Source organism: Myotis yumanensis, unplaced genomic scaffold (assembly GCF_028538775.1).
Source record: "Myotis yumanensis isolate MYYU_CA2020_CCGP unplaced genomic scaffold, mMyoYum1.0.hap1 SCAF_18, whole genome shotgun sequence".
Lineage (NCBI taxonomy): Eukaryota > Metazoa > Chordata > Mammalia > Chiroptera > Vespertilionidae > Myotis > Myotis yumanensis.
The window spans coordinates 8,168,822-8,193,631 of NW_027223769.1; the positions used below are offsets into that span (position 1 = coordinate 8,168,822).

The 24,810-nt window shown below is 42.9% G+C and overlaps 1 pseudogene; it reads right to left on the reverse strand.

The window, feature by feature from the left end:
- LOC138997325 (small ribosomal subunit protein uS5-like) overlaps positions 1–24,430 on the reverse strand; it is a 34,246-nt pseudogene extending 9,816 nt beyond the window's left edge.
- Between the last annotated feature and the right edge of the window lie 380 nt (positions 24,431–24,810).

The window sequence follows — 24,810 nt, forward strand, 5'->3', positions numbered from 1 at the left end:
AACTCATTTTTTTGGTTGATTTTTCTTTGTTAGATGGCATTTAAATATATAAAATAAATATCAAAAATATAAATCTTTGTTTTACTATGGTTGCAAATATCAAAAAATTTCTGAGAGAAACCAAGATGGCAGCATAGGTAAACACCGGAGTTTGCTGCCTTGAACAACCACTTGAAAAATACAACTAAAAGACGGAAAGGACATCATCCAGAACCACAGGAAGGCTGGCTGAGTGGAAATTCTACAACTAGAAGGAAAGAGAAAAGCATACTGAGACTCAGAGGAGCTGCAGTACAGAAGTAAAACACAGAGGTACAGAGGCGCATGTGGAGAGGGCTGGCGACTGAGGGCGAGGTTGTCGTTTTCAATCGGGAGGGAGTCTCAGGCTCTAAGCTCCAGTTCCGGGCGAGTCTCTAGGGACTCAGACTCATACGGGAGAATCAGGACTGTCTGGAATCGGTTGGAACTTGAGGGCAGCTTTCTCTCCGAGGGGCTTGCAGCGGATTACCGGGACACTGAGAGGCAGAGCCTCTGAGGGCAAGACTGAGAGCAGCCATAACTGCTAGCCCCGCCCTGTTGATCCCTGGGACCCGCCCCGCCCAAGCCCTGCAGGGAGGCTTTTGCTGGATAGCCTCAGGCAAAGGCTAGATTAGCACCTCCCTAGAGATCCAGGATCCAGGAAACCCAGAGGTCAGAGTGGGACCATTCAGTTTGCAGCTCCGTGGAACCATAAAGGACACACTCAGGGGGCAGACTCAGTGAGCACCAAAGCCCCATTGAAGCAAGTCTTGCCTCAGAGGGGTGTCTCCAGCACAGAAGTTCTCCCACTGCAGACACAGCTGATTCTCACAGCCAATTGGCCTGGAGGTCAATTCCTCCCAGTGATACCTACAACAATCAAGGCTTAACTACAACAAGACTGTGCACAAAGACCACAAGGGGGTGCACCAAGAGTGTTCTCCTCGGGTAATTGGGGAGGCTGAACCACTGGGCCGTAGAGGACACTTAGCACAGAAAACCACTTTATCAACACAGGGAAGCATAAAAAATGCGGAGACAAAGAAAAAGGACACGAATGACAGAAATGGAGGAAAGCAAACTACTGGATATAGAGTTCAAAACCACACTTTTAAGGTTTTTCAATAATTTTTTAGAAACTGCTGATAAACTTAATGAGACCCTCAAGAAATCCAATGAGACCCTCGAGGTTGTGATAAAGGACCAACTAGAAATTAAGCATACACTGACTGAAATAAAGAATATTATATAGACTCCCAACAGCAGACTAGAGGATTGCAAGAATCAAGTCAAAGATTTGAAATATGAAGAAGCAAAAAACACCCAACCGGAAAAGCAAAATGAAAAAAGAATCCAAAAATACGAAGATAGTGTAAGGATCCTCTGGGACAGCTTCAAGCGTACCAACATCCGAATTATAGGGGTGCCAGAAGAAGAGAGAGAGCAAGATATTGAAAACCTATTTGAAGAAATAATGACAGAAAACTTCCCCTACCTGGTGAAAGAAATAGACTTACAAGTCCAGGAAGTGCAGAGAACCCCAAACAAAAGGAATCCTAAGAGGACCACACCAAGACACATCATAATTAAAATGCCAAGAGCAAAAGACAAAGAGAGACTCTTAAAAGCAGCAAGAGAAAGAAAGTCAGTTACCTACAAGGGAGTACCCATAGGAATGTCAGCTGATTTCTCCACAGAAACTTTGCAGGCCAGAAGGGAGTGGCAAGAAATATTCAAAGTGATGAATGCCAAGAACCTACAACCAAGATTATTTTATCCAGCAAAGCTATCATTCAGAATTGAAGGTCAGATAAAGAGCTTCACAGATAAGAGAAAGCTAAAGGAGTTCATCACCACCAAACCAGTATTATATGAAATGCTGAAAAGAATCCTTTAAGAAGAGGAAGAAGAAGAAAAGGGTAAAGATACAAATTATGAACAACAAATACACATCTATCAACAAGTGAATCTGAAAATCAAGTGAATAATCTGATGAACAGAATGAACTGGTGATTATAATAGAACCAGGGGCATAGAAAGGGAGTGGACTAGCTATTCTTGCGGGGGAAAGGGGGGAGGGGGTGCGGGAGGAGACTGGACAACAATCGTGCACCTATGGATGAGGACAGTGGGTGGGGAATGAGGGAGGAGGGTGGGGTGGAAACTGGGTGGAGGGGAGTTATGGGGGGAAAAAGAGGAACCAATGTAACAATCTGAACAATAAAGATTTAATTAATAAAAAAAATTTCTATATGTGACATGGCACCAGGGTTAAATAGGGTTTTTTAAAATGCTGAAACGCGGAGCTCAAAAGGTTCGCCATCACTGGTCTATACCCTATTTGACAAGACAAGTCTCTTGATCATATACTTGGATGTAATGACAATATCAAATTGCTATAAATTTTAAAGCACTTATTGTCAATTTCTGCTCTTATCTTGTTGCAGACCATTAATAGTGGTGGACCAGTACCGGCCCTGCTTTAGTTTATGGCCTTATTTTTTTCTCTATAGCATTTTCCATGCTCTGTAATTCTCTTGCTTATTTAGAGGTCTAGTTATGGTTTTCTTCCCCACTAAAATATAGGCTCCTTCAGAAAGGCATCTTATTTTCTTTTCTCTGTTGTGGTTCTAGTTCAGCCGTGGGCAAACTACGGCCCGCGGGCCGGATCCGGCCCGTTTGAAATGAATAAAACTAAAAAAAAAAAAGACCGTACCCTTTTATGTAATGATGTTTACTTTGAATTTATATTAGTTCACACAAGCACTCCATCCATGCTTTTGTTCCGGCCCTCCGGTCCAGTTTAAGAACCCATTGTGGCCCTCGAGTCAAAAAGTTTTCCCACCCCTATTCTAGTTCCTAGTGCAGTGCCTGGTACATCTTAGGTGCTCAGAAACTATTTGTTGGATGATGAGTAAATCACGAACTGATGGTTTCAGAGGGACATGGGGCAGAGAAGGCAGTCCATACCTGTTACAGAAGTGTCTACAATCAGAATATGAACCAGATTTTAACCAGTTCACTGGCAGCTGCTTCACTTCCTGGTTTGCTCCTTTGCAGCCCAGATGAGGTCTGGTTCTTACAACCCACCTTCCTTAGTTTCCCCCATTAGAGATTACACTGCTCGGAACTGTCACTGTCCGGTGATCAGTTTCTCTTCCACCCTAGCTTGTAAGTGTCTGCTATGTCCCCAGAGTCAGGCAGCGCAGTCAAGGCCCTTGGTTAACATGAATACATTTGTGGCATGAACGCATGAATGTCGGCAGGAGGGGAGGCTGCCTTGGGGAAACAATTCCCTACCCTGTCTCCCATGGCCCCCATCCCTTGACAGGGTCCCAGGGTTGGTCTTGAGCTCTGGCCCATTGGGCTGCCTGAACTACTGAGAGGGTTCACTTGAAACGCAGGCAGACAGGGCAGGGGTCCAGTGGAAAACAAAGGCAGGTGGAACATACGCAGGGGCAGACGTGGCAGTTTGAGCAGCCTAACCACAGGAACCAAACAAGCAGAAATCTTAAAATGTTTCTGGGCTCAAAGCGGGAGGCATGGGAAAACAAGGGAGGGCCTGTAGCAACAAGCTCTACGAACACATAGAAACAGAAAGTTCCGCACAGGAACAGAAAAAGCACACACAGAAACAGGGAAAGTTCAGGTCCGTTGCTGGGCAAGAACAATTGAGGGAATCAATCAGGTGATGACACAGGTAGATATAGAGCAGGCTTGTGGCCAATATATGCCCCTGGACTACAAGGCTTTAACGGGCAGCCCATTACTGGGTCGCCCTCCCCTTGCGGGGAGTCTGAATCTGCTTATAATAAATTTTCCACACTTTTGCTTAAATCTTCTGGTCCGTGTAGCTCATTCTTCGGCGTCATGAGACACGACCCCGGGAAAACACCTGGGCTCACCGTTTCGGTCATCACTACCACTTCCTTCCCTATCAACCACCTCACATTGCAAGCGCAGACTGACAGCATTTAGCTCTCCAGCTATGGAGGAGCAGGAATCTGATTTGGCACAACTGGATACTTAAGAGTCAAGGTCAGTAACACAGTAGTATATATTTGTTGGTTTGTTCATGAATTGAAGAGGATGTTACCGAGAAAATAAGTCCGTCATGTAGAAAATCAAGATGATGAGTATGATGAGGCTTCCCATAACAATCCCAAAGACTGCAATGTAGAAGACTTGGTGGGAGGTCTCAGCTGCCAAGGCTCGTTCATTCCATTTGTTGCTGTGCCTTGTCTGATTTGAGGGGAGAGGTAGAATAGGAATAGATGGGCTTAAAAGGATTATTGTATAAGGGTAAACTATGGAACTGTATGGACATAGGGTGGGGACCGGAACCCACAGAGAGAAACAAGGAAGAATTCGAGTCAGGGTTCTGACCAGGAGGAAGAGGGAGGGGAAGATTCAGGGAGGGAGGGCATGACTCAGATTCCCACCTGGATAGAGAAGATCAAGGCTATAATGCCTATGGGAAAACACAAGAAGCAGGCCAAAATCGATAGGCACATGTAATCTTTGGGGGGCTTGTCAGGCAAAATTTCAAATGCCTGGGGAAGAGAGTGGGTTATGGTTTAATATGATTTCTGGACTCTACCATCCCCTATAATCTCATCCCTTTTCACACTAATGCCTCTCCTTTGCTCCTGTAAATTCTTCATTTAAAACTGTCGCTAACTCTATCTAACTCCCACCATGTCCTCTCTAACCTCTCCCTGTCCCCTAGAATTCCCAGGCCCAACATTCCCCCATGCCTAATTCCTCTCGGTTCCTTGTAACCCTTTCCATGTCTCCCATAACCTCCTCCCTGTTTTCTATAACTGCCTTGCAGATCCCTACAACATGTCTTTCTTGGCCCCATCCTGTTCACCCAAATCTCGCTGACTCTGATGACTCTCACTTGTCCTCCCTGAAACCTCAACTAATCCACTACCACACTTTGTTCCTATAATTGCCTCATTGTCACACCAGCAACCATGTCTTTGCTTCTGTAAAACAAAGAAGATCCTCACTCAACACTTTAATGGTCTCAGTTTATTTGTAAAACCTTCATTATCCCTTATAAAAATTCTCACCCTAGCCCTAACTGGTTTGGCTCAATGGATAGTGTGTTGGCCTGCCAACCGAAGGGTCCCGGGTTCAATTTCAGTCAAAGGCATGTACCTCAGTTGCAGGCTTCTCACTAGCCCGGGCCCTGGTTGGGGCTCGTGCAGGAGGCAACCAATCAATGTTTCTCTCACATTGATATTTCTCTCTGTCTTTCCCTCTTTCTTCCACTCTTTCTAAAAATCAATAGAAAAATATCCTTGGGTGAGGATTAAAAAAAAAAAAATCTCATCCTATAAAACTTCTAATGACACCAATAGCTCTCTACTTGTCCCTTTTATAATATCCCTCACTTTGTCCCTATAAATCCTTTTGGTCCAGCTATGATTCATAAACTCTCTCCAGGCTCCTCTAGGACCTTCTTTAAACATCCTTCTCATGACACTCATAGCCTTTTCTCTGTCTCTTTATAAAAGCCTGGCCTTCCTCCCTCTAAGACCTCCTCTCTATCTCTCCACCTAGCTTTCTGATCTTTGAGCTCCTTCTGTGTCCACTTATTACAGCCTCCCTGTTCTAAAGCTGTGCTCCCTCTACACTTATCTACTTTTAACACCCTCTTTGCCCGCTTATGAAGCCCTCCTTGACCCCTAATCCTCCTCTAACTCCTTCCCACCTGTCCCCCCATAAATTCCCTCCCATCCCCCTCAAACACCCCCATTTGGGCATCTCGATCTGGCTACAAGCAGTCTCTCCCTCACTCCAACCCGCTGGGATTGCCATGGAGACCACGCAAGCCCCGCCTCCTATCCTGGCTTTCTACTTCTATTGGCTGATTGGAGGTTGTCTGTAATTGAGGAAGACAGTAGTACTGGCCTGGCTGCTGATTGGTCTGATGGAGTGCTGGTCCTTCTTACTTTCTTGTGTGATAGATCAATCCAGGGAGTTGTTTTTATAACAGTTTAGTTTTTGAAAGTCATTATATATTTTGGATATAGTCCTTTTGTCAGATATTTTTTCTTGGTCTGTAGCTTTTCATTTCCTAACAGTGTTATTTGCAGAGCAAAGTTTTAATATTTATGGAATCTAAATTAAATTTCTTTTCCTTTAGGAATGTGCTTTTGGTGTCATGTCTAAGAACTCTTTGCTTAACCCAGGGTCAGGAAGATTTTCTTCTATTTTTTTTCCTAATTTTTGATAGTTTATATATTTAGATCTATCATTCACATTGAGTTAATATTTGTATAAGATGTGAGGTTTTAGTGGATGTTAATTTTTTTCGTATGGCTTTTCACTGAATTTAAACCATTACAGAAAATATTCTTTCCTAATAAATTGCCTTTGGACTTCTTTTTAAAATAAATTGGCCATATATTTATGTGCATTTCTTTCTGCAGTCCTTATTCTTCTGTTCTGTTGATGTAGGTGCATATCTGTTTGACAATAACACACTGTCTTATTAATGTAGCTTTACAGTGATTCTTGAAATTGGGTAGTGTGAGTACTCCAATTTTATTTTTAAATGTTGTTTTGACTATGCTTATATAAATCAACAAATCTTTTTTTTAAAAAATATATTTTATTGATTTTTTACAGAGAAGAAGGAAGAGGGACAGAGAGTTAGAAACATCGATGAAAGAGATCAATCAGCTGCCTCCTGCACGTCCCCTACTGGGGATGTGCCTGCAACCAAGGTACATGCCCTTGACCGGAATCGAACCTGGGACCCTTGAGTCCGCAGGCCGACGCTCTATCCACTGAGCCAAACCGGTTCGGCAATCAACAAATCTTGTTGGTCTTTTTTATTGTTGTTGTTAATCCTCACCTGAGGATATTTTTCCATTGTTTTGTTTTGTTTTGTTTTTTTTATAGAGAGAATGGAAGGGAGGGGAAGAGACATAGAGAAAGGAACATTGATGTGAGAGAGACACATTGATTGGTTGCTCTCCTCACTCCCTGGTCAGCAACCAAGGTACATGCCCTTGACGGGAATCGAACCTAGGACCCTTCAGTCCATGGGCCGACACTATTCACTGAACCAAACCAGCTAGGGCCTTGTTGGTCTTTTAATAGGAGTTGCATTAGAATTACATATCAATTTAGGAGAGATGTTGAGTCTTCCAATTCATGACGGTTGGAAGGTTCTCCATTTCTTTAGGGCTTTTTTAAAATTTCTATAATCAGCAGCTGTAGTTTAAACATAATAGCTCATAATATTTTAAATTTATACCCACCTACCTGATTTTTTGGGAGCGATTGAAATGCTGTTTCAAAAAAATTTTGGTTCCTGTTCATTCATTGCTAGTATATAAAAATGTCATAATGTGTGTGTGTGTGTGTGTGTGTGTGTGTTGATATTCAACCTGAGATTTTGCTAAAGTTATTTTATTAATTGTAGGAGGTTTTTTTGGGGGGTAGATTTCTTGTGATTTTCTACATAGATAATCATGTCATATGCAATTAAGGTTAATTTTATTTTTTCCTTTATAATTTGTATGTTCTTTCTTTTTCTGACTTCATTTGCTGATTAGGACTTCCAGTATGATGTGGAATTGGAGTGATGAGAGTGGACATCCTTGTCTTGTTGCAAGTTTTAGGGAGAACCCTTCCCCTTTGTCTTGGTAGAAAACCCAATTGATTATAGTGAATTAATTCTATTTATATACTTCTGTTTTTTTCTAATATTTCATTAAGAAATTTTCTGTCTATATTCATGAGAGATGTTGGTCTGTAGTGTTCTGTACAGAATCTCTATCTAGTTTTAGTATTAAGTGAGCTTAGTATTCATGATGGCCTGTGATGAGTTGGGAAATATTCCCTCCTCTTTTATTTTTTGGAAAAGATTATGTGAAGATGATGGTATTTGTTTGGTATAATTTACCAATAACATCATCTGGGTCTGGAGAGTTCTTTTCCAGAAATGTTTTAGTTATAAAATCAATTTCTGTAATAGATATAAAATTATTATTCAGATAATCTCTTCATTGTTCATCAGTTTTTGGATTAAAAAAAAGGTTCAATTTTTATCTAAGTTGTAAAATTTATGTGTGAAGAGTTGTCATGATCCTTTGTTTTTCCTTTAATGTCTCAGGGTTCTGTAGTGATAGTCTCTCCTTCATTTTAAATATTGGTCATATGTGTCTTCCCTCTTGTTTTGTCAGTATTATGAGAGATCTATTAATTTAATTGGTCTTTTCAAAAAAACAACTTTTGGTTTCATTAGTTTTCTTTATTGTTTTTCCCTTTTCAATTTTATTGCTCTCCAATTTTACCTCTTATTTATTCTCTTTGCTTGGGTTTGTTTTGCTCTTATGTTACTAGTTTCATAAGTTACAAGCTTAGATTGCTAATTGGAGACATTTCTTTTTTTAAATAAAATTTATTGGGGTGACATTTGTTAATAATTATATGAGTTTCAAGTATGCAATTATATAATACATTATTTGTATATTGCATTTTGTGCTCACCATCCAAAAGTCTACTCACAATATATTTGACCCACTTTGCTCTCTTCATCCTCCACCACCTTTCTTTTTTAAAAAATTGTTTTATTGCTTAAAGTATTACAAAGAGTATTACATAAGTCTCCTTTTTCCCCGCCCTTGACAATCCCCCTGGCCTCCCCTACCCCCCAGTGTCTTATGTCCATTAGTTATGCTTATATGCATGCATATAAGTCCTTCAGTTGATCTCTTACCACACCCCCGCCCCCGTCCTGCCCCCCTACTCTCCCCGGCCTTCCCGCTGTAGTTTGACAATCTGTTTGAGGCAGCTCTGCCTCTGTATCTATTATTGTTCATAAGTTTATAATGGTCTTTATTATCCTATCCATGAATGAGTAGGATCATGTGGTATTTTTCCTTCATTGACTGGCTTATTTCACTTAGCATAATGCTCTCCAGTACCATCCATGCTGTTGCAAATGGTAAGAGTTCCTTCTTTTTTACAGCAGCATAGTATTCCATCGTGTAGATGTACCACAGTTTTCTAATCCATTCATCTACTGATGGGCACTTAGGCTGTTTCCAGATCTTAGCTATGGTGAATTGTGCTGCTATGAACATAGGGGTGCAAATATCCTTTCTGATTGGTGTTTCTGGTTTCTTGGGATATATTCCTAGAAGTGGGATCACAGGATCAAATGGGAGTTCCATTTTTAGTTTTTTGAGGAAACTCCATACTGTTCTCCACAGTGGCTGCACCAGTCTGCATTCCCACCAGCAGTGCACGAGTGTTCCTTTTTCTCCACATCCTCTCCAGCACTTGTCGTTTGTTGATTTGTTGATGATAGCCATTCTGACAGGTGTGAGACGGTACCTCATTGTTGTTTTGATTTGCATCTCTCAGATGATTAGTGACTTTGAGCATGTTTTCATATGTCTCTTGGCTTTCTGAATGTCCTCTTTTGAAAGGTGTCTATTTAGGTCCTTTGCCCATTTTTTTGATTGGATTGTTTATCTTCCTTTTGTTAAGTTGTATGAGTTCCCTATAAATTTTGGAGATTAGGCCCTTATCAGATATGACATTGACAAATATGTTCTCCCATGCAGTGGGCTTTCTTGTTGTTTTGTTGATGGTTTCTTTTGCTGTGTAGAAGCTTTTTATTTTGATGTAGTCCCATTTGTTCATTTTCTCTTTAGTTTCAAGTGCCCTAGGAGCTGTATCAGTGAAGAAATTGCTTTGGCATATGTCTGAGATTTTGTTGCCTTTGGATTCTTCTAGAATTTTTATGGTTTCCTGTCATACATTTAAGTCCTTTATCCATTTTGAGTTTATTCTTGTGTATGGTGTAAGTTGGTGGTCTAGTTTCATTTTCTTGCATATATCTGTCCAATTTTCCCAACACCATTTATTGAAGAGACTGTCTTGACTCCATTGTATGTTCTTGCCTCCTTTGTCAAATATTAATTGAGCATATTGGTTCGGGCTGATTTCTGGGCTCTCTATTCTATTCCATTGATCTATATGTCTGTTCTTGTGCCAGTACCAGGCAGTTTTCAGAACAGTGGCTTTGTAATACAGCTTGATATCTGGTATTGAGATCCCACCTACTTTGTTCTTCCTTAGGATCACTGCAGCTATTCGGGGTCTTTTTTTATTCCAGATGAATTTTTGGAGAGTTCGTTCTAGATCTGTGAAATATGCCGTTGGTATTTTAATGGGAAGTGCATTGAATTTATAGATTGCTTTGGGTAGTATGGACATTTTAATGATGTTGATTCTACCAATCCATGAACACGGTTTGTTCTTCCATCTGTTTATGCCTTCCTCTATCTCTTTTTTCAACATCCTGTAGTTTTCTGAGTAGAGGTCTTTTACCTCTTTAGTTAAGCTTATTCCTAGGTAGCTTAATTTTTTTGGTGCGATGGTAAATGGGATTGTTTTTTAGTCTCTCTTTCTGAAAGTTCACTATTGGTGTATAGAAATGCCTTAGATTTCTTGGGGTTAATTTTATATCCTGCTACATTGCCAAATTCATGTAGTAGTTTTTTTGATGGAGTCTTTAGGGTTTTGTATGTATAATATCATGTCGTCTGCAAATAAGGACAGTTTTACTTCCTCTCTTCCAATTTGGATGCCTTTTATTTCTTCTTCTTGTCTAATTGCAATGGCTAATACTTCTAGTACTATGTCGAACAGGAGTGGTGAGAGTGGGCATCCCTGTCTTGTTCCTGTTTTTAGGGGGAATGGTTTTAGTTTTTGCCCATTGAGTATGATGTTGGTGTGGGCTTATCATATATGGCTTTTATTATGTTGAGGTATGATCCTTCTATTCCCACCTTGCTGAGAGTTTTTATCAAAAATGGGTGTTGGATTTTGTCAAATGCTTTTTCTGCATCAATTGATATGACTATGTGGTTTTTTTCTTTCAAATTTGTTTATGTGATGTATCAGGTTTACTGATTTGCGGATATTGTACCATCCTTGCATCCCTGGGATAAATCCTACTTGGTCATGGTGTATGATCTTTCTGATGTACTGCTGGATCCGATTTGCTAGGATTTTGTTGAGGATTTTGGCATCTATGTTCATGAGGGATATTGGCCTGTAATTCTCTTTCATTGTATTGTCTTTACCTGGTTTTGGTATTAGGGTGATGCTGGCTTCATAGAATGAGCTTGGAAGTGTTCCTTCCTCTTGAATTTTTTTGTAGTAGTCTGAGGAGGATAGGTTTTAGTTCTTCCTTGAATGTTTGGTAAAACTCCCCTGTGAAGCCGTCTGGTTCTGGGCTTTTGTTTGCTGGAAGCTTTTTGATGACTGCTTCAATTTCTTCCATAGTTATTGGCCTGTTGAGATTTTTAGATTCTTCCTGATTGAATTTTGGAATGTTGTATTTTTCTAAGAATTTGTCCATTTCCTCCGGGTTGTCTAGTTTGTTGGAGTAGAGTTGTCCATAGTATTTTTTAACAACCATTTGTATTTCTGTGGGGTCTGTTGTTATTTCGCCTCTATCATTTCTGATTTTGTTTATTTGGGTCCTCTCTCTTTGCTTCTTGGTGAGCCTGGCTAGAGGTTCATCAATCTTGTTTATCCTTTCAAAGAACCAGCTCTTGGTTTCATTGATTTTATGTATGTTTTTGTGGTCTCTATGTCATTTATTTCTGCTCTAATCTTTATTATCTCCTTCCCTCTGCTCACTCTGGGGTTTTCTTGTCGCTCTCTTTCTAATTCTTTGAGATGTAGAGTTAGATGATTTACTACCATTTTTCCTTGTTTTTTGATATAGGCCTGTAGAGCTATAAACTTCCCTCTCAGGACTGCTTTCATTGTGTCCCATAGGTTTTGGATTGTTGTGTTTTCATTGTCATTAGTTTCCAGGATGTTTTTCATTTCTTCTTTGATCTCATTGGTAACCCAATCAATATTTAATAACATGCTATTCAGCTTCCAAGTGTTTGAGTATTTTGGGTTGTTTTTATTGTAGTTTATTTCTAATATTATGCCTTTGTGGTCTGAGAAGATGGCTGGTATGATTTCAATCTTCTTGAAATTGGGGAGACTTTGTTTGTGACCCAAGATGTGGTCTATTTTTGAATATGTCCTTTGAGCACTGGAGTAGAATGTATATTCCGTGGCTTTGGGGTGAAGTGTTCTGAAGATGTCAATTAAGTCCATCTGATCTAGTGAGTCATTTAGGATTGCTGTTTCTTTGCTGATTTTTTGTCTAGCGGATTTATCCAGTGATGTCAGTGGTGTATTAAAGTCCCCTACTATGATTGTATTGTTGACGATCTCTCCTTTGATATCTTCCATGAGTTTTTTTTTTTATGTATTGGGTGCTCCTGTGTTGGGTGCATATACGTTTTTCAGGGTTATATCTTCTTGTTGTATTGATCCCTTTAGTATTATGAAGTGGCCTTCCTTATCTCTTGTTATGGCCTTCACTTTGAATTCTATTTTGTCCAATATAAGTATTGCTACCCCAGCTTTTTTTTTCATTTCCATTTGCCTGAAAGATATTTTTCCATCCCTTCACTTTCAGTCTGTGTGAGTCCCTTCTAGTGAGATGGGTCTCGTGTAGACAGCAAATGTATGGGTCATGTTTTTTCATCCATTCAGCCACTCAATGTCTTTTGTTTGGAGCATTTAGTCTGTTTACATTTAAAGTTATTATTGAAAGGTACTTGTTTGTAGCCATTTCTTTTTTCGTGTTGCTGTTTTCTTTCTGAGTTTTTATTTCTTCTTTTTACACCAGTCCCTTTAGTATTTCTTACATTGCTGGCTTGGTGGTGATAAACTCCCTTAGCCTTTTTTTGTCTGTAGAGCTTCTTATTTCCCCTTAATTTTGAATGATAGCCTTGCTGGATAGAGTATTCTTGGATTCAGTCCTTTGCTTTGCATCACTTTGTAAATTTCTGTCCATTCTTTCCTGGCCTGATGTGTTTCTGTTGAGAAATCATTTGATAATCTAATGGGAGATCCCTTGTATGTAACTTTCCATCTCTCTCTTGGAGCCTTTAAGATTCTCTCTTTGTCCTGAACATTTGCCATGGTAATTATGACGTGTCTTGGTGTGGGTCTTTTTTGGGTTCACCTTGTTTGGGGCTCCCTGTGCTTGTGTGACTTTTTTCTTCCCCATCTCAGGGAAGTTTTCTGATATTATTTCTTTGAATAGTTTATCTAATCCTTCTTCCTCTTTCTGTTGTTCTGGCACCCCTATTATTCATATGTTGTTTCATTTCATGTTGTCCCAAAGCTCCTTTAGGCTCTCCTCCTTTCTTTTAATTTTTTTTCTCCAATTGCAGTTCAGTTTGGGTGTGTTTTGCTTCCTTGTCTTCTAATTCACTAATTCGATCCTCCGCTTCTCCTAGTCTACTGTTGAAACTTTCAATGGTGTTTTTTATTGCAGCTATATCCCTCTTCATTTCTTCTTGGTTCTTACATAAGTTATTGATTTTTTTCATCTGTTTCTTCTTGCTTCTTGCATAAGTTGTTGATTTTCCCCTCCATCTGGTTTATGCACTCTAGGACCCTTAATCTGAATTCTTTTTCTGTCATGTTGCATGCCTCTGTATCACTTAGCTGCTTTTCTGGTGATTTCTCATTTTCTTTCCTTTGGGGGTTTCTTTGTCTACCCATGTTTGATTTCACCGACATATCTAGATGTTGAGTCATTCAGTGGCTGCTCCCTGGGTGGCAGTGGCTCCTCGGGCTGTGGTTGCTCCTCGGGCGGTTGTGGTAGCAGCTGCTCCTCACTTGGCAGCAGCTCCTCTGGTGGGTGCTGTTCACAGCTGTGGTGGCTCTTCTGGCTGTTGGTTGGAGGCTTCACGTACAGCTGCTGTTCCTCACGCAGAGGGTGTGGTGATCAGGAGGCTGCTGTTGCTTGGATCAGGCTCCAGTGGGACCAGAAACAAGGCACCTTCTTCCCCCTCGGAAGCAATCTCGTTCCCCGGGAAACTATCTCGACTGTTTCTCTGGTGGCACAGGTCCCTGACTCGTCTTTGCTTCTTTTTATTCCATAATGGAGTCTGCAGCTCTCTACGACCCTGCATGAACCAGGACAGAAATAAGGGAGATGTGCTCCTCGTTGAGTTAGCAATGACTTTGGCATCTCCAAATGCTCTCCACCACCTTTCTTTACTTCTGGGTACCAACATACTGTTATCTATGTCTATGAGTTTGTTTTGCTTGTTTGTTTTTCCTTCCTTTTTTATATCATACCTATGAGTGAAATGATATAGTTCTTGTTCTTTTCTATCTGACTTATTTTACTTAGCATGATACTCTCAAGATCCATGCTTGTTGCTGCAAATGGCAGTATTTCCTCCTTTCTTATGACTGAGTAGTATTCCACTGTCATTGAAGGACAGACACAGACACTTCGGCTGATTCCTTGACTTGTCTACCATGAGCAATGCTTTAGTGAACATTGCAGCACATATATCTTTGTAAATACATATTTAAAAAATTTTTTGGATAGATACCAAGAAGAGGGATTGCTGGATCATAAGGCGGCTTTATTCTTAATTTTTTGAGGAAATTCCATACTGTTTTCCACAGTGGCTGTACCAGTTTACATTCCCAACAGCAGTGTGTGAGGGTCCCTTTTTCTCCACATCCCCTCCAAACTTGTTATTTCTTGTCTTGTTGATAATAGCCATTTTAACAGGTGTGAGTTGGTATCTCATTGTGGTTTTGATTTGCATTTTTCTAATAGCTAGGGAAGTTGAACTTTTTTTCATATATCTGTTGGCCATTTTTATGTCTTTTTGGGAGAAGTGTCTGTTCAGGTCCCCTGTTCATTTCTTAATTGGAATGTTTGTTTTGTTGTTGAGTTGTATGAGTTCTTTACATGTTTAGAATATTAGCCCCTTATTGGAGGTGTTGTTTACAAATATCATCTCCCATTTGGTTAGCTGCCTTTTTGTTTTGTTGATGGTTTCTTTTGCTGTGCAGGATCTTTTTTATTTATTTTTAAAATATTTTATTGATTACAGAGAGAAAGGGAGAGGAAGAAAGATATAAAAATATCAATGATGAGAGAGAATCATTGATTGGCTGCCTCCTGCACACCCCACACTGGGGATTGAGCCTGCAACCTAGGCATGTGCTCTGATCGGGAATCGAACCATGACCTCCTGGTTCATAGGTCGACACTCAAACACTGAGCCATGCTAGCCTGGCTTCCTGTGCAGAAGCTTTCTAGTTTAATATAGTCCTATTTATTTATTTATTTATTTATTTATTTATTTAATATATTTTTATTGATTTCAGAGAGGAAGGGAGGGGGGAGAGATATGGAAACATCAATGATGAGAAAGAATCATTGATTGGCCGCCTCCTGCACACCCCCTACTGGGGATCAAGCTTGCAATCTGGGCATGTGCCCTTGACTGGAATCGAACCTGGGATCCTTCAGCCTGTAGGCCGAAGCTCTATCCACTGACCCAAACAAGCTAGGGCTAGTCCCATTTATTTTTAATTTTACTTCCCTTGACTTTGGTGTCAAATTTGTAAAATTCTCTCTAAGACCAAGGTCCACAAGTTTAGTACCCATGTTTTCTTCTATGTATTTTGTTTCAGATCTCATATTTAAGTTTTTAATCCATTTTGAGTTAATTTTTGAGTATTGTGTCAAATAGCAGTTGAATTCATTCTTTTGCATGTGGCTATTCAATTTTCCCAATACTGTTATTGAAAGGGCTTTCTTTTCTCCATTGTATGTTCTTAGCTTCTTTGTTGAAAATTAGTTGCACATACATGGGGACTCAATTAAAATTTTTTTTTATTGATTTCAGAGAGAAAGGGAGAAAGAGGAAGAGAGATAGAAACGTCAATGATCAGAGAGAATAATTGATCGGCTGCTTTCTTCACACCCCACACTGGGGATCCACCCCACGACCTGGCATGTACCCTGACTGGGAATTGAACCATGAACTCCTGGTTCCTAGGTCGATGCTCAACCACTGAGTCATGCCGGCTGGGCTGGGGACTCAGTTTTGTCCCATTGGTCTGTGTGGCTTGTTATCTGCTTTGATGATTGTACTTTTATTTTTGTTTAATATATTTTTATTGATTTCAGAGCGGAAGGGAGAGGGAGAGAGAGATAGAAACATCAATGATGAGAGAGAATCACTGATTGGCTGCCTCCTGCACACCCCACACTGGGGACTGAGCCCACAAGCTGAGAATGTCCCCTGACCAGGAATCGAACCATGACCTCCTGGTTCATAAGTCAACACTCAACCCAAGCCATGCTGGCTGGGCTGATTATTGTACTTTTTTTTTTTTTTAAATTAAATCTTTATTGTTCAGATTACATTTGTTCCTCTCCCCCCCCCATAACTCCCCTCCTTCCAGTTCCCGCCCCACCCTCCGCCCTCACTCCCCACCCACTGTCCTCATTCATAGGTGCACGATTTTTGTCCAGTCTCTTCCCGCATCTCCCATTCCCCTTTCCCCCCCAAGAATAGTCTGTCCATTCCCTTTCTATGTCCCTGATTCATTATAATCACCAGTTCATCCTGTACATCAGATTATTTATTCACTTGATTTTTAGATTCACTTGTTGATAGATGCATGTTTGTTGTTCACAATTTGTATCATTACCTGTTTCTTCTTCCTCTTCTTAAAGGATACCGTTCAGCATTTCGTATAATACTGGTTTAGTGGTGATGAACTCCTTTAGCTTTTCCTTATCTGTGAAGCTCTTTATCTGACCTTCAATTCTGAATGATAGCTTTGCTGGATAAAGTAATCTTGGTTGTAGGTTCTTGGTATTCATCACTTTGAATATTTCTTGCCATTCCCTTCTGGCCTGCAAAGTTTCTGTTGAGAAATCAGCTGACAGTCATATGGGTATTCCCTTGTAGGTAATTGAGTCTCTTTCTCTTGCTGCTTTTAAGATTCTCTCTTTGTCTTTTGCTCTTGGCATTTTAATGATGATGTGTCTTGGTGTGGTCCTCTTTGGATTCCTTTTGTTTGGGGTTCTCTGCACTTCTTGGACCTGTAAGTCCATTTCTTTCACCAGGTGGGGGAAGTTTTCTGCCATTATTTCTTCAAATAGGTTTTCAATATCTTGCTGTCTCTCATCTTCTGGCACCCCTATAATTCAGATGTTGGTATGCTTGAAGCTGTCCCAGAGGCTCCTTACACTATCTTCACACTTTCGGATTCTTTTTTCATTTTGCTTTTCCAGTTGGGTGTCTTTTGCTTTCAAATCTTTGGTTTGATTCTTGTGCTCCTCTGGTCTGCTATTGGGTATAATATTCTTTATTTAAGTCCGTGTATGCTTACTTTCTAATTTCTTTATCGTAGCATCGAGGGTCTCATTAGTTTTCGTGAGGCTCTGCTCAAGTTTATTGCAAGCCCTCAAAATTTCGATTTTTAGCTCCATATCCTCCATTTCTGTCATGTTTTTTTGTCTCCGCATCTTTTATGCTTTCTTGGTGCACCCCCTTGTGGTCTTTGTGCACAGTCTTGTTCTAGTTAAGCCTTAATTGTTGTAGTTAATACTAGAGGGATTTGACCACCAGGCCAACTGGCTGTGAGAATCAGCTGTGGGAAAACTTCAGTCCTCTGGGGAGGTGCTAATCTAGCTTTTGCCTGAGGCGATCTGGCAAATGACTCTGCGCAGGGCTTGGGCGGGGCGGGCTCAACAGGGCGGGTGGAGGGAGCAGCTATGGCTGCTCTCAGTCCGTCCCCAGGGGCTCTGCCTCTCTGTCCCAGCAACTGCTGCAAACCTCGGAGGGACCGTAGCCAGACAGTCCCGCTTCTCCCGTTTGAGTCTGGGTCCCTAGAGACACGGCCGGATCTGTAGCCCAGAGTCTGAGACTCCCTCCTGATTGAAAACAACAACTGCGCCCTCAGCCACCAGCCCGCTTTGCGCGCGCACCACCGCACCACCGTACTTTTAAATATTCCACACTGCGCCTCCTCTGAGCCTCGTAATGCTGTTGTTTTTCCTTCTAGTTGACTCTTCAGCCTGACTCTCAGCCAGCCTTCCTGTGGTTCTGGTTGATGTCCGTTCCGTCTTTTAATTGTATTTTTGAAGTGGTTGTTTGCGGCAGCAGTCTCCGGTGTTTACCTATGCCGCCATCTTCGATTCTCCCCCTGATTATTGTACTTTTGTAGTATAATTTGAAGTCAGGAGTGTAATACTTCCAACTTTGTTCTTTTTTCTCAGGGTTGCTTTGGCTATTTGTTTTTCCATGTGTGCAGTTCCATACAAATTTGATGATTTTTTGTTCTATTTTTTGTGTGAAAACTTCCACTGGGATTTTGATGGGGAATGCATTAAGTATGTGTATTGCTTTAGGTAATATGGCCTTTTAATTATATTGAGTTTTTCAATTCATCTTTCCATTTCTTTGTGTCTAATTCAATTTCTTTCAACCACATCTTACAGTTCTCACTGTGTAGTTTCTTCACATTTTTCAAGTTTACACCTAGGAATTTTATCCTTTTTGTTGCAATTGCAAATGGAATTGTTTTTTCATTTCTTTTTCTGTTATTCCATTATTAGTATACTAGAGGCCTGGTGCACAAAAATTTGTGCACTCGGGGGGGGAGAGGGGGTCCCTCAGCCTGGTCTGTGCCCTCTTGCAGTCTGGGACCCCTCAGGAGATAATGACCTGCTGGCCTAGGCCTGCTCCCGGGTGGCAGAGGGCAGGCCCAATCCCTAGGTGCAGCCCCTGGTCGGGCTCAGAGCAGGGCCGATTAGGAAGTTGGGGCACTGCCCTCTGTCATGCTCAGAGCAGGGCGGATTGGGAGGTTGCGATGCCATCCCTAGTCATGCTCAGGGTAAGGCTGATTGGGGGGTTGGGGCGCTGCCCCCTGTCACGCACAGAGCAGGGCCGATCAGGGGGTTGAGGAGCTCCCTCCTGTCACGCACAGAGCAGGGCCCATCAGGGGGTTGGGGAGCTCCCCCCTGTCATGCACAGAGCAGGGCCGATCAGCGGGTTGAGGAGCTCCCCCCTGTCACTCACAGAGTAGGGCCGATAGGGGAGTTGGGGCACCACCCCCTGTCACCCACAGAGCAGGGCCGATCAGGGGGTTGGGGCGCCGCCACTGTCACACTCAGGGCAGGGCTGATGGGGAGGTTATGGCTCTATCCCGTCACACACAGAGCAGGGCCTGTGTGTGTGTGTGTGGGGGGGGGGGGTTGGGGTGCTGCACCCTGTCAAACACAGAGCAGGGCTGATCAGGGGTTTGGGGAGCTCCCCCCTATCCGGCACAGAGCAGGGCCGATCAGGGGGTTTGGTCGCTGCCCCCTGTCACGCTGATCCCGGTGCCAGGAGGCCTCGTGGCTCCGCCGATCCCGGTGCTTGGAGGCCTCGCTGCTCTGCTGATTCGGGGCTGGGAGGCATATTACCCTTTTACTATATAGGATAGAGGCCTGGTACACGGGTGGGGGCTGGCTGGTTTGCCCTGAAGGGTGTCCTGGATCAGGTTGGGGATCCCCACTAGGGTGCCTGGCTAGCCTGGGTGAGGGGCTGATGGCTGTTTGCAGCTGGTCACACCCCCTTCAGGGTGGGGGTCCCCACTGGGGTGCCTGGCCAGTCTGGGTGAGGGACTGAGGGCCGTTTTCAGGCTGGTGGGTGACTGAAGCTCCCAACCTGTCCTTTTTTTCTTTTCTTTTTTTATTCTGGGGCAGCTTTAGCTCTGAGGCTTGGCTCCAGCTCTGAGGCCTTGGCTGCTGAAAACAGGTATCTGGTTTGTTTGGGTTCTATAATTGTAACACTGTTGCAGTCCTGCTCACTCCAGCTCCGAGATCCTGGCTGGCTGAAAGCAGGGATCTGTGTTTGTTCTATAATTGAAACAATGTTGCGGTCCTGCTGGCTGAAGCCCGGCTGGCTGAAAGCAGGTTTCTGGGGTTTTGTTTAGCTTCTATATTTGTAACAATGTTTCTTAAACTGCAAGCTCAGAGGCCGGCAAGGCAGGCGGGCAACTTTGGCTTCCTCCGTCACTGAAGCAAGCAAGCCTCCTGTTCACTTCAAGCTGCCTGGCTGCCGGCCACCATCTTGGTTGGCAGTTAATTTGCATATCGCCCTGATTAGCCATTGGGAAGGGTAGCGGAGGTACAGCTAATTATCATGTTTCTCTATTATTAGATTGGATAGAAATGCAACAGGTTTTTGTACATTGATTTTGTATACTGCAACTTTACTCTATTTGTTTATTGCTTCTAGTAGGTTTTTGGTGGTGTTTTTAGGGTTTTCTATATATAGAATCATGTCATCTGCAAAAGGCGATTTTTACTTCTTCATTCCCAATTTGGATGCCTTAAAACTTTTTAAAAATTTTATTGGGACAGCATTGGTTAATAATATTACATAGATATCAAGTGTACACTTTTATAATACATTATCTATATATTGCATCATGTGTTTACTACCCGAAGTCAAATCTCCATCCATCATTATATCTTTGACCTCCTTTACCCTTTACTACCTCTTCCCACCCACTTTCCTTCTAATAACCACTATACTGTTGTGACTATGAGTTTTTTTGTCTTATTTGTTCATTTGTTGCTTTCACTTTTTAAATTTTTTGTTAATCTTCACCCAAAGATATTTTTCCATTGATTTTTAGAGAGAGTGGAAGGGAAGGCAAGAGAGAAAAACATTGATGTGAGAAAGAAACATCAATTGGTTGCCTCCTGCATATACACCAAGAGGAGCAGGGGATTGAACCTGCAACCGAGGTATGTGCCCTTGACTGGAATCCAACCTGTGATTCTTCAGTCCACAGGCAAACGCTCTATTCATTGAGCCAAACTGGCTAGGCCTGTTGCTTTCACTTTTATATCCCACATGAGTGAAATCATATGGTTCTTGATTTTTTCCATCTAACTTACCTCACTTAACATGATATTTTCAAGCTTCATCCATGTTGTCATAATTGGAATTATTTCATCTTTTCTTATATGTGAGTAGTATTCCATTTTATATATGTACCACTTCTTTATTCCACCATCCATCAAAGGACAATTTGATTGTTTTCATGTGTTGGCCACCATGAATAATTCTGCAATGAACATAGAGGAACATACATTTTTATGAATAAATGTTTTTAATTTTTTTGGTAGATACCCAGAGGAGGGATTGCTGGGTCATATGGTAACTCTATTCATAATGTTTTGAATGTTTTGAAAAACCTCTATACTGTTTTCCATAGTAGGTGTACTCATTTACATTCCCACCAGCAGTAACTGAGGGTTCCTTTTTTTTCACAACCTCTCCAACACTTGTTATTTCTTGTTTTGTTGATAATAGCCATTGTAACAGGTGTGAGGTGGTATTTCATTGTGATTTTGATTTGCATTTCACTAATAACTAGTGAAACTGAGCATCTTTTCATGTATCTATTGGCCTTTTGTATGTCTTCTGTGGGGAAGTGTTTGTTTAGGTCCTCTACCCATTTTTAAATCTGTTTGTTTTGTTGTTGTTGAGTTGTATGAGTTCTTTACATGTTTTGAATATTAGCCCCTCATTGGAGGTGTTGTTTACAAATATCTTCTACCATTTTGTTGGTTGTCTTTTGTTTTTGTTTGTTTGCTTTTTGCTGTGCAGAAGCTTTTTAGTTTGATATAGTCCCATTTATTTATTTTTACTTTTAGTTCCTTTGACTTTAGGGGCAGATTTGTAAAATCCTCTCTAAGACCAAGGTCCATAAGTTTGTTTATTAATTTGATAGAGAGAGAGAGAGAGAGGGAGATAGCAATTTGTTGTTACATTTGTTTATGTCTCCATTGGTTGGTTTTTGCATGTGCCTTGACCAGAGATTGAACCTACAACTTGGTGTATGGGGACAACACATTCTAACCAACTGAGCTACTGGCCAGAGCTCAAGGTCCACAAGTTTGTACCTATTTTTCTTCTATGTATTTTATTGTTTCAGGTCTTATATTTAGCTCTTTGATCCAATTTGAGTTCATTCTTATGATTGATGACAGATAGCAATATAGTTTTATAGTTTCATTCTTTTGCATTTGGCTTTCCAACTTTCTCAACAATATTTATTAAACAGGCTTTCTTTTCTCTGTTGTATGTTTTCTTTAAAGAAAAAATAATATTTATTTGTAATATAAACGAAGTCCCGTTGCTGGCTGGGGATGTGTGTGTATGTGAGTGTGTGTATGTGTGTGTGTGTGTGTGTGTGTGTGTACATCTATGTAGGGACACAAATTTTCCTTCATAAGATCATAAAGCAAAACTGGCCCCTCTTGGCATACTTTCATTTACACAAATCTGATGCATCTTTCTGGGTTTTTCTCTTTAAAATTAAAAAAGAGAGAGAAAGAGGACCATGTACAGCATGGAAGCTTTTTGGCAATTTCTCGACTGTGGCAAGATTTGAATCTGCTGCCTTGAAGAATCCCTTGAAAACAACCCCAGAGAGGTAAGATGCAGTAGGGCAGAGGGGCCATGGGGCCTTGGTCCCGCTCAGGGACCTGACCGCCGGCTCCCTGCCCTGGCCCCACGCGGCCCGGACACCCGGTAGAACTGAGGCTGGAGAAGGAACAAAACTGGAGAGGCTAACAGAATCGTGGCTTTGTTCTGTGGATACTGGGGGTGGGGCTGGAGGACAGAGCCCTGCACCCCTTTCACTGTCCACCCACCCTCGCCCCTCTGTGCCTGCCTGGGACGGAAATGGGATGGGTATGAGGTGCCTGGTTGCAGAAGGCATGGGCAAGAAGAGCGCTGGGCAGGCTTCACTGGAAAAAGGGGCTGGGAGTGGCATCTGACCCAAAGCAACAGCCAGGGTGAGGGACAGACACTTGGGAGGCAGGGCGGGGCCCCCACCACCTGAGCTTCCCCCAGCCATTGGGCCTCCATTGTTACCACCAAACAGAGAGAGAAAGAGACAGAAGTAGTGGGTTGGTAGAGAAAAGGCCTGGGCCCAGGCCCTCCCAGGGGCCGAGCCCAGAGGGCTAATGCTACTGCATGTGCCCAGGCCAGCCCCTCCCACCCCTCCTCACTGGCAGGACAGCCGCAGGGCCTCTGTGTCCTGTGGTGGTTAGTCTGAGGGACCACCTGAGGGATGGGAGAGAGGGCAGAGAATGCAGAGACCACTGGCCCAGCCCCATCGCAACGGGCAGTTGTCACCAGACCAGTGCAGGGCCATGGGTGTGGGGCCGGGTTGGGGGACATGGGCGCGACAGGGTCCCCCCTTCGAGAAGTGCCCGCCGCAGAAACAGGCGTCACACATGTGCAAAATGCATTTGGTCAAGATCAACACGGGTTCCTCTTTTCCATTAAAAAAAGAAAACAAGAAACCAATAACGGCATTTGGAAATAGAAAGGAAAACAAAACTGAGAACATTTCTCTCTCTTCTCTCGCAGGATCAAGAAAGGGATGAAATATTGGTTTATATAATCCACTGCTGCATGTGGCCTGAAAATAACACTTTTCATTAAAAAAGAAAAGTCAAGAAGACGTGTCCTCACGGTGCCCTGGGGGCTTGGGTTTCCTGCCAAAGTAAAAAGTAAACTCGTCCGTGGTGTCTTTAAAAACGCCGAACTGGCTGGGCGATTTGCAGGAAGAAGCCCGCCTGACTCGTCTGACTCCGCAGCCCTGAGTCTGAGGCAGGGCCCCTCTGGAGTCCTGCACTGGGAGTGCTGCTGGGCTCTGTCCCCCGGATGGTGAGGGGCTCAGCACCATCGGCCTGGCCTCTGGCCACAGGCGATATCCGGGTTGCTTGGGCTCCCTGGGGAGGCCAGCACCCTGCCCACCGGTGCCCAGCCTCACGTGGACTCCAGGGTGTTGAGTGGGAACAGGCTGTGGTTGGTGGGCGTGGAGAAGTAGAGCTGCTCGCAGGGTGTGTGGTTGACGCACCGGCTGCTCAGTCAGCCCCAGCGTCCGCTCAATGTCCAGCAGGCTGAAGTTGGGTGAGATGTTGGACTTTTTCCTCTTGACAAAGTCGTGGGCGTTGTTGAGTGACAGGTTCATCTTCTGCATCAGGTAGGCCACAGTGACCGTCACCGAGAGGCTGATGCCTGCCAGACAGCGCACCAGGATGCCACACCTCTTGGAGCGCCTCCTGGGTGAAGCTGATGGCCTCGGGGAAGAACTGGAGAGGTTCTGGCTCCGGTGGTCAGAGGTGGGATCTGCTTGTAAAGGGTGTCCCAAAATTCACGCAAGAAATAATTTTGATAGAAAACACAGGTTTATAATTAAAAATTGTACATTTTTTATTGATTCATAAAGTATACAGTATAGGGTTATGTATGGAATCGCATAGTCGAGCCGCAGCAGGGACGCGCCACCGCGCGCCGCCAGCTCCTCCTGAAGCCACCCGGCGCTCTCGCAAGGCATGGTCCCCGCGCCCGTCGCCCCGCCCGTCCAGGGGCCCGCACCGGACCTGCCCGGGGCTCCGCCCCCGCTCCGGTGCCCTCAGCCGCCGCCGTCCCCAGGCCGACATGTGCGCCCGCGCTGGGGGGCCGCGGACATGGTTTTTCATGGGGAGCGCGGGTGGCCCGGGGCCGGAGCCTGGCAGCCCTGCCCAGGGACTGCTACCCCCGCCGCACGGGTCCCAGACACGGTTCCCGGCACCCGCCTCCAGCCTCACGCCTAGCTCTGTTGTTTGTTTTTGGCTTCTTTGTTGATAATTAGCTGCCCATATATATGTGGGTTTATTTCCAAGTTCTCAACTCAGTCCCATTGGTTTGAGTGTTTGTTTTCTGCCAATACCATGCTGTTTTGATTATTGTGGGGTCTATAGTGTAATTTGAAGTCAGGGAGTGTGAAACCTCTAGTTTTATTCTTTTTTTTTTCATCTTTAAATTCTTTATTAGTTAAGGT